The sequence below is a fragment of the Sorex araneus genome, chromosome 5, assembly GCF_027595985.1.
Source record: "Sorex araneus isolate mSorAra2 chromosome 5, mSorAra2.pri, whole genome shotgun sequence".
NCBI lineage: Eukaryota > Metazoa > Chordata > Mammalia > Eulipotyphla > Soricidae > Sorex > Sorex araneus.
The window spans coordinates 172,522,478-172,532,497 of record NC_073306.1 but is presented as its reverse complement, the minus strand read 5'-3'; the positions used below and the strand labels follow the sequence as shown (position 1 = coordinate 172,532,497).

Below are 10,020 nucleotides of genomic sequence, written 5' to 3'. Positions count from 1 at the left end.
GTGTGGGGGGGGGCGTGTATGTGAAAAGCCAAATGTTGGGATTCCAGTTCTTGGTGACTTGGGCCAACTAAAGTGAGGCATAAAAGAGATTTCTCATTTCTTACACCCTGGAACATACACAGTCAGGCAGGAAATGCAGAGGAAGTGGTGGTAGCAGCCTTTAACATTGCAGGGGGACAGTTAGGGTGACAAACCCTTGGAGACAGAACCAGCTAAGCATGTGCTGAGCTTCTGGTGTCTTCCAACGTGCCACAGAGAACTATGAGCATGAGACATTTGTGCTTCACCCAACGAGGATCCTTGGGAAGCAGGTGAAGTTCCTTCCAAAACAGGCCACTGACCCACAAAGAGCAAGTGAAAGGACCAGAGAGATAGTTCAGGGTTTAAGGCACTTGCCTTGAATGAAGCTGGCTCCTGTTTGACCCACAGCATTGCATAAGAGCCCCTGAGCACTATCAGAACTGACCCTGATCACCACAGAGCCAGGAGTAATCCCCAGCATACATGCATGTGTGTTGTCTCAAACCCTCCCCTCCCTAAAAAAGCAGTTGTCAGACCAGAGAGAGAGTACAGAGTATGGGGAGATTGCCTCATACGAAGCAAGTTGACTGTATCCCTGGAACCCCATATGGTCCTCCTAGTCCTGCCAGGAGTGATCCTTGAGCGTAGAGCCAGGAGTAAGCCCTGAACACAGCTGGGTGTGGCCTAAAAACAAAAACAAGCAAATGACCATTAAAAAACAAAGAACAGGTTATTTGGTTTCTCAGGCCCTAGATAAGCCCCTGACTTACTTGGATTTAACAGAAAGAAACTCTTGGGTGAAAATAAACCATCCCTTAACCACAAACTAGAGGCTCCGTTTTTTCAATGAAATACAGTGAGAACAAAATGAACAGTGTAGTGGCACATTAAGAAAATATACTGGTGGTGGGGGTGCTGGAGCAATAGTACAACAGGCAGGGTTCTTGCCTTGCACACAGCCGACCTGGGTTCAATCCCCAGCATCCCATACGGTTTCCTGAGCTCGCCAGGACTGATCCCTGAGTGCTGAGCCAGGATAAGCCCTGAGCACAGTTGAGTGTGACCAAAAAAAACAAAAGCCAAAATAAAATAAAATATATTTTAAGGCTTTTTCAACTCTAGAGAAGTCATGTTCTCTCTTGAACAAGTATCTCTTTCTTCTTATATTTCTCTAATTTCTTTACATAAAATCCCATATATATACATGTATATATGTAAGACCAGAGATATAACAATATATATACATATCACTGTATCACTGTCATCCCATTGATCATCGATCTGCTCGAGCAGGCCCAGTAACGTCTCCATTCATCCCAGCCCTGAGATTTTAGCCCTCTCTTTACTCGTCCTTCCCAATGGTGCCACATTAAAGGCTCTTCAGGGTCAGGGGAATGAGACTCATCATTGTTACTGTATTTGGCATATGAATATGCCATGGGTAGGTTGGTAGTACAGCAGGTAAGGCTTTTGCTTTGCTTTTGTTTTTTGTTGTTTTGGGGGGGATCTCACCTGGCTGTGCTCAGGGCTTACTCCTGGTATTTTGCTCAGGGATGATTCCTGGTAGGCTCAGGGTACATCATGAGGTGCTGGAGATTAAACCTTGGTCAGCCACATGAAAGGAAAGTGCCTTATCTGATGAACTATTCCTCCAGCCCCAAGGGTTGATTCTTGTCTTGCATGCATCAGTCTGGCTTGGATTGCCAGCACACTTTATGGTCCCCACCAAGAATGATCCCTGAGCAAAGAGCCAGGAGTAAGCCCTGAGCACAGATGGGTATGACACAAAAAGTGAAAGAAAAAGGGGCCAGCAGGAAGGGCTCTTGCCTTGCATGTAGTGGACCCCAGTTTGATGCCCAGACTCTCATATGGTCACTCAAGCACCTTCAGGAGTGATCCGAGCGCAGAGCCAGGAGTAACCCGTGGGCATCAATGGGTGTGGACCAAAAACAAAATAAAACAAAACAAAATTCAAAAGGAAAAAAAAGGAAAAGATTGTAGGCATAAGGGAAAGAATGCACAAAATGCAGGGTTCAATGTAGTCTTGATTTGAACTGATTGCCTGCACAACATCCCACTACTCCATAATCAAGATGTACAGTGTAATTTTACCCTAGCCAAAAAGTGAAGTGGAAAGTTGTGGGTGTGAGGACTGGGGGAAAAAATACCAACAAAAAAGCTAAAATCAGCTATTATTTGAGGTCTTGCAATCCATGTTAAAATGTCTTCTCTTGTTGTCATCCTTTAATCCTGGGAAATTCTGAGTAATTATTTCTGAATAGTATATATTTATATACTGGTCTCTGCTTCTGATTCACATATACATTCTTACTATGTTCCATCTCTCTTTTTTGGGGGAGGGGCCACACCTGGCAATGCTCAGGGGTTATACCTGCCTCTGGTTTAGGAAGTATTCCTGGCAGTGCTCAGGGGACCATATGGGATGCTGGACACCAAACTGGGGCCGGCCAATTGCAAGGCAAGAACTCTACCTGCTGTACTTCTTCTCCAGTCCCTGTTCTGTCTCTTATCTTTTATTTATTTATTTTTGTTTGTTTGTTAGTTGTGGGATCTACTCCCAGTGATGCTCAGGGTCCATGCAGGGCCCAGAGCCTCAGGTGTGTTAGGCATGCACCACTCTTCTTACATCACATCCCTGGTCCTGGTCCTGGTGAGCTCCATGGACCATATGGGATGCCCAGGATGGGATTTGGGGCGGCTGCATAAGAGGTAGATGCTCTACTCTCTGTTTTATCATGCCAGCCCTCATACATTCTATTCTACTAGTCTACTAGCAATATGTTCATTTTGCTAATATGCCACACTTCGCTTACCTAGCTGCCAGTTGATGAAAATTGAGGTTCTTTCCAGTTTTTCACACTATGATGAATAAAACTGCTATCAACATTTGTATAGAAGTCTCTGGGTATTGCTTTAATTTCTCGTGGGCAAATACCTTGAAGGTAGATTGCTGGACTGTATAATAAATGTGTGTTTGCCTTTATATTATCTGCCTTTTCTTTCAATGTGGTTATTTGAAAACTACAAATTTTGGCCATTCTAGTGAAATGGTATCTTGTTGTGATTTTAATCATCCCCTTTTCCCTAATAGTTAGTGATGTTGGGCTGGAGTGATAGCACAGCGGGTAGGGCGTTTGCCTTGCACGCGGCCAACCCAGGTTCGAATCCCAGCATCCCATCTGGTCCCCTGAGCACCGCCAGGGGTGATTCCTGAGTGCATGAGCCAGGAGTGACCCCTGTGCATCGCCGGGTGTGACCCAAAAAGAAAAAAAATAGTTAGTGAGGTTGAGCACATAGTTTGGGAGGTGGAGGGTAAGATTTGGACCACATCTAGTGCCTCCGACTCAGTGCTCAGAGATCATTCCTGATGGTGCTTAGTGGACCTTATGTGGTGTCAGGAATCAAAGGGAGGTTGGAGCATGCAAGACAGGTACCCAGTCCTACCTCTCCATCCTTGCCTATATATTTTTATCATACTTACTTTGTATTTTTTTGGTGGGGGACATACCCAGTGGTGCGGTGGGCTACTGTTTGCAAGATGCTTGGGGACCATGTGGCGTCAGGGATTAAAACCTGTGTTCCTGAGTGCAAGCACACACACCAGCCCTTCGAGTTATCTCCCCCACCCTTTACTGAATGCTCTTAAGCATATATTCTTTGGGGGGGGTGGGGAGCACATCTGGCTTTGTGCTCAGGTGGGCTCAGAGGACCATATGGGTGCCAGACACTGAACCCGGGTCAGCCCTATGCAATGCTACCGCCTTACCCACTATACTCTTGCTCCAGCCCCAAACGTATTCTGTGGGGCAGGAGAGATATTTCACCAGGCTGGAGCTCCTGCTTAAAATGAAGGAGGCCCAGTTTTGATTCTTGGCATTTTATGGTCCTCTGAGCACTGCTGGGAGCGACACCTGAGAATTAAGCTGGGGAAAGCCCCTGAGCATGACTGAGCGTGGCTCCTGACCCTCAAATATATGTGCTCTAAGGGCAGGGGTTGTGACTAAAGTGGTAGAGCACATACCCTGGTCGGATTCCTAGTCCCCCTGCAACAAGCCATACTCACCTAAAAAGAGAAACATATATGTATGTGTCTAATACATACGTATATGGTCTAGATATACATTTTGGGGGGGGGGTTGGTTCAGGGCTTCACTTGGTGTTTAGGTGCTACCCCAGCTCCATTGCTCAATGGTCTTGGCTGTGCTCAGGAGACTATGCAGTGCCAAGGATAGGATTTAGGCCATCTACAAACAGCCCATTGAGAGAGAGAGAGAGAGAGAGAGAGAATCGGTGCCTGCCATAGAGGAAGGCTGTGGGGCTATGGGGGAGGGAGTTGAGGGGGGAGGGAAACTGGGAACATTGATGCAGGGAAATTACAGTGGTGGAGGGATGGGTGTTGGAACATTGTATAACTGAAACCCAATCATGACCAGTTTTGTAATGCTCTATCTCACAGTGAGTCAGTTTAAAAAACAAACAAAACAGGGGCTGGAGCGATAGCACAGCGGGTAGGGCGTTTGCCTTGCACGCGGCTGAGCCGGGTTCGATTCCCAGCATCCCATATGGTCCCCTGAGCACCGCCAGTAGTAATTCCTGAATGCAAAGCCAGGAGTAACAGTAACCCCTGAGCATTGCTGGGTGTGGCCCAAAAGAGAAAAAAAAAAGAAAGAAAAAAACAAAACAAAAAAAGAAAAAAACAAAAGCAACCCTCCCCCCCAAAAAAGACCCCCAATCTATTGACTGTCTGCCTCTGGCTCAAGATAAATTTTTATTTTAATTCTTTAAAATCAAATATATGGTTTACAATTATTTTCTTTATAGCGCTCTTCAAAGAGTAGACAATCATCTCCTCTGCCCAGCCCTGCGGGTCACTGAGCAGGGGCTGCAGACACCTACTTGTAGTTGCCCAGCAGGAAGTTGTGGTTCCTCCTAGACCTGGCTGCTGAGCTCACACATTCCAGTCTCAGTGCTTGCTGGGAGTCACTCACACACACACACACACACACACACACACACACACACACACACACACACGATTGCGGAGCTCCAGAAATCTCACATGCTTTATGGCAACTCCAGGGCTCCAGGACAGCAACGCAGCCACCTTGGTATGTGGGGCCATTCCAAAGCCTAACTCACAGCCCACTGTCAGAAGAACAGACGTTAACCATTGAGCTACACCCCCAGATCCATTTGTGATTGTTGTTATTAATTTTGGCTTTGGAATCACATATGGAAGTGCTCAGGGCTCCGGATCACTCACGGTGTCCATGAGATCATTTGTAGTGCCGGGGATTCAAATGGGGTCTTCAATAGGCAAGGCACTCCCTGGCCCCTCGTTTATGATTTTTACCATTATTGTCACGTCCTTGGCCTACACATTACTTTTGAAAATTCCTATTTTGTCACCTTTTTCCTTTCATGGGCTATGGGGTTTTGGTGTGTGTCCTACATAAGAAATATTTTTCTAACCCAACTTTTTTCTTTTTGAAAAAGTTAGCCTTAGCTATGTTTCATTTCAAATTAAAAATTTTTTATTGATATGAGGGAAGGACTTGGTTATTCAACTGTTCAGAAACATTGGTTGAATCATTTCTGAAGCTGGAGAGATGGAACAGGGGTTCAGCTTTGAATATTCTCGCTGTTCTGATTTTGTAATAATCAGAACAGGCTGAACATTCTCTATAATAATAGTAAGACTATGCCTGTGTTCCCAGACCTAGATCTTTATCCACCTAAGTCTGATCTTCGAAATGCTAGTGATAATTTAAAAGAGAAAGTGAGGGGCCGAAGTGATAGCACAGTGGGTAGGACATTTGCCTTGCACGCGGCCAACCCGGGTTCGATCCCCGGCATCCCATATGGTCCCCCAAGCACTGCCAGGAGTAATTCCTGAGTGCAAAGCCAGGAGTAACCCCTGAGCATCGCTGGGTGTGACCCAAAAAGCAAAAATAAATAAATAAATAAATAAAAATTAAAAAAAAAAAGAGAAAGTGAGGGAACAGAGTTTCCGGCACTTGCCTTGCATGCAGCCTACCCCAGAAGAATAACTAGCACCACATATAGGTCACTCATGAGCAGTCAGGAATAACCTCTGATCACCGGGGGTGTGCCCTCCCCCCTACAAAGGACAGTACTATCCTTTCTTCTATTAAACCACCTTGGGAAGTTGACTACGTAAATACCGCTGCAATGACCAGGGCTGCAGATGGGCACGGCTGTGGTACTTGTGGTGCTCCCTGAGAGTACCAGCAGACTGTACAAAGTACACCTGGCCGTGGTGCTCACTGAGGTTTGCACTCTTTCGTTGCACTGTTAGTACACATGCTTTTTTTTTTTTACATGCATACTCTCATTTATTTCTTCCAAAAATCCCTCTAAAGTGGGTAATCTTTCTTCTTTTTTTTAGGTATACTATTTTGTTTTGTTTTGTGTTGTTTATTTGTTTTTTAATTAGTGAATCACCGTGAGGGTACAGTTACAGATTTACACATTTTCGTGCTTGTGTTTCCGTCATACAATGTTCGAGAACCCATCCCTCCACAAGTGCCCATTCTCTACCACCAATGAACCCAGTATCCCTCCCACCTCCCAATCCCATCCCCTGCACTCCACCCCGACTCTGTGGCAGGGCATTCCCTCTTGTTCTCTCTCTCCTTTTGGGTGTTGTGGTTTGCAGTAGCAGTATGGAGTGGCCATCGTGTTCAATCTATAGTCTATTCTCAGCACGCATCTCTCTTACCGATCGGGTCCTCCAACCACATTTTACTTGGTGTTTCCTTCTCTATCTGAGCTGCCTTTTCCCCCAGCATGTGAGGCCAGCTTCCAAGCCATGGAGCAAACCTCTTGGTACTTATTTCTACTATTCTTGGGTGTTAGTCTCCTATTCTGTTATTTTATATCCCACAGATGAGCGCAATCTTTCTATTCCTGTCTCTCTCTTCCTGACTCATTTCACTTAGCATGATACTTTCCATGTTGATAAGTGGGTATTATTTCTTAATCTCCATTTTGTATCTATTAAACTGCTCTTTTTTTTTTTTTTTTTTTTTTGCTTTTTGGGTCACACCCGGCATTGCACAGGGGTTTCTCCTGGCTTATGCATTCAGGAATTACTCCTGGCTAGGGGAAACTATCAGGGGACCATTGGGGGACCATATGGGATACTGGGAATCGAACCTGGGTTATGCCCTCCCCGCTGTGCTATCGCTCCAGCCCCTGGACTTTTTTTTTTTAGGAACTTTTACTCTAAAAAATTTTTTTAATTGAATCATCAGATACAGTTACAAAGCTTTCAAGATTGAGTTTCAGTCATACAGTGCTCCAACGCCCATCCTCTTCACCAGTGTACACACCAATATCCCCCCTATTCCTCCTGCCACCCCCCACCCCACTCTGCCTCTATGGCAGGCACTTTTCTTCTTTTTCTCTCTCCCCCTCCCTCTCTTTCTCTCTCTTACTCCCTCTCTCGCCCTCTTCTTTTGGGCATTATGGTTTGCAATACAGATACCATTGTTTGCTCCTTTACTCACTTTCAGCACGCATCTCTCACCTAGAGCAATCCCTCCAACCATCATTGTCATAGTGGTCCCTTCTCTATCTCAACTGCCCTCTCCCCCAACCCTCAAGGCAGGCTTCCAACCATGGACCACTTGTCCTGACCTTGGGTGTCCTTTTACTGTCTCATAATATGCTTTATAATATAGTACACAAATTCTATGTCTGTCCTTTTTCTTTTGATTTATTACACTTAGCATGATACTCTCCATGTCCATCCATTTATAAGCAAATTTCATGACTTTATTTTTCTAACAACAGCATAGTATTCCATTGTGTAAATATAGCATAGTTTCTTTAACCAGTTGTCTGTTCTCAGGCAGTTGGGTTGTTTCCAGATTCTGATTACTGTGAACAGTGCTGCAATGAACATACAAGTGCAGATGGCATTTCTGCTGTGTTGTACACATGCTTACAGGGAGTTGTACTCTCAGTTGAAGCACACAAGTGAGCTGTGGCTGTGCTTGCTATGGTGCTCACACACACACACGCACACACACACACATATGCACACATGCTAGGGGCTACATTCCTGGCATGGCACCTGTGCATCATTTTTAGTTGCAGTGGGAACTGAGGGTGGCAGCCCTTTTCTTGTGGTCCTTATACAAATACCTGGTAGGTAATCACTAGCAGTACTATGGGATCTCAGACAGCAGAGTTATTAGGATTGTGCTGTGTGCATGTGGGACACCAGAGATTTGAACTCATGACCATATATTTGTGAGGCAGTGCTCTTAATCATTGTGTTATTCTTCCCATCATAGACAAATATCTTTTTTTTTCTTTTTGGGTCACACCTGGTGATGCACAGGGATTACTTCTGGCTGTGTGCTCAGGAATTACTCCTGGCAGTGCTCAGGAGACCATATAGGATGCTGGGAATCGAACCAGGGTTGGCCATGTGCAAGGCAAACGCCCTACCCACTGTGCTATCACTTCAGCCCCGACAAATATCTTGTTTGGGGGGTGAATGGGGGGGAGAGGAATGCCTAGTGATGCTCAGGGCTTATTCCTGGCCCTGCACTCAACATTCCTCCTGACAGTGCTCAGGGGACCAAATGGAAAGCTGGTGATCAAACCTGGGCTTGCCCTATCCATTGTACTATTTCCCCAGCCCCTAAATGAACATCTTAGGGCAGTGTTCCAAGGCAAAATGAATAATTAAGATTTCATATGGTCTAGCCTCAGAAGTTGTACAATGTCCATTCCTTTACATTCTATGAATTATAAGCCATTGTTCAACACAGAATGTGAGTAGCCATTGTCCTTAGTTCCTAGAAGAGAAAAATCTACATCTCTGGTATTTACTGAGTTACGGAAATGTCTTTGTTCTCCATGAGCTGCTTGGATGACACCCTCGTCTGCAATCTAAGATAACATGAATCAGATTGGAAGAAACTGCTCGCCAGAGAGACAAACTGTGTGATTAAGGGGTTAGGGCTGTGCGTCAGCCCAGCCTCCAGGAAGGGGTTGGATACAGCTTTCCATCACCAAGTCTGTGACTCACCACTTAGGCCTATGTAATGAAACCCCATAAAAACTCCAGACACAAAGCTGGGTCCAGCTTCCTGCTTGGTGAAAACATTTTATTAAGAGGCTGATGCACTCGAGTCTAGGTGGAGAAGGGCTAGAAGGCGTCAGAACACATCCCGCCCCCAAACTGTACTCCCTGTGTCTCTTTGTTTTCCCCCCTCCTGCCTCTTTTCTCCGTTTTCATTCCTGCAATGGCCAGAGGTCACACACACGCCCGAACTGTGATGCTCACGCACCCGGCTGCGGCATTTGCTAGGGATCACACGTGTGGCTGCGAGGATGGCACAGCTGGTTCTGGGGATTGCACATCTGACTGCAGAGGTCCCAGGGAGCCGGGGTCCCCTTCCCTTTGTGAGGTGCTGCATTCACTCCGGTTGCAGTGTCTGCCTGAGTGGGGCAGTCACTGTGACACCGACACTCTCACACCCCTGGCCTGAGTCGGCTGGAGATCACAGGCCCTGCTGTGGTGCCAGGAGGCCGAGACAGAGCTGCCAGGACCACAAGAGGGGCATCTGGGTAGCACCAGGACTGAGTTCTGACCACACAGTTACCAGGCAGGCGCTTTTGCCCCCGAGCCAAGCCTGGGGCCCCTATGTCACTGTGTTTGGTAGGTCTTGATTACAACAAAGACTCTTTATAACAAAACTGTTCCTGAACAGATACTGCCTATCTAAACTCCCTTCGTCTTCAGAAAGAGTTACTGGACCTGAGTGCCTCGGGACTCCCCCTGATTTGCATAGGGTGGGCCAGAAGTGCAGGTGGTTGGCAGCTGGGTCTGGCTGGAGACTCAGCCCACCGACATGCGGATTCTGACAGAGACTCCAGATGGCTCCAGAGCCCCAGCGCAGGCCAGCCCATGTCAGAACACAGGGCAGCTGGGTGCGA

At 46.3% G+C, this 10,020-nt stretch overlaps 1 non-coding gene across 1 annotated transcript; it reads left to right on the top strand.

The window, feature by feature from the left end:
* Positions 1-5,668: 5,668 nt before the first annotated feature.
* LOC129405333 (small nucleolar RNA SNORA72) lies at positions 5,669-5,810 on the top strand. Its single transcript, XR_008630499.1, has one exon. It is a non-coding gene; the product is annotated as a small nucleolar RNA SNORA72 (small nucleolar RNA).
* Positions 5,811-10,020: the final 4,210 nt, after the last annotated feature.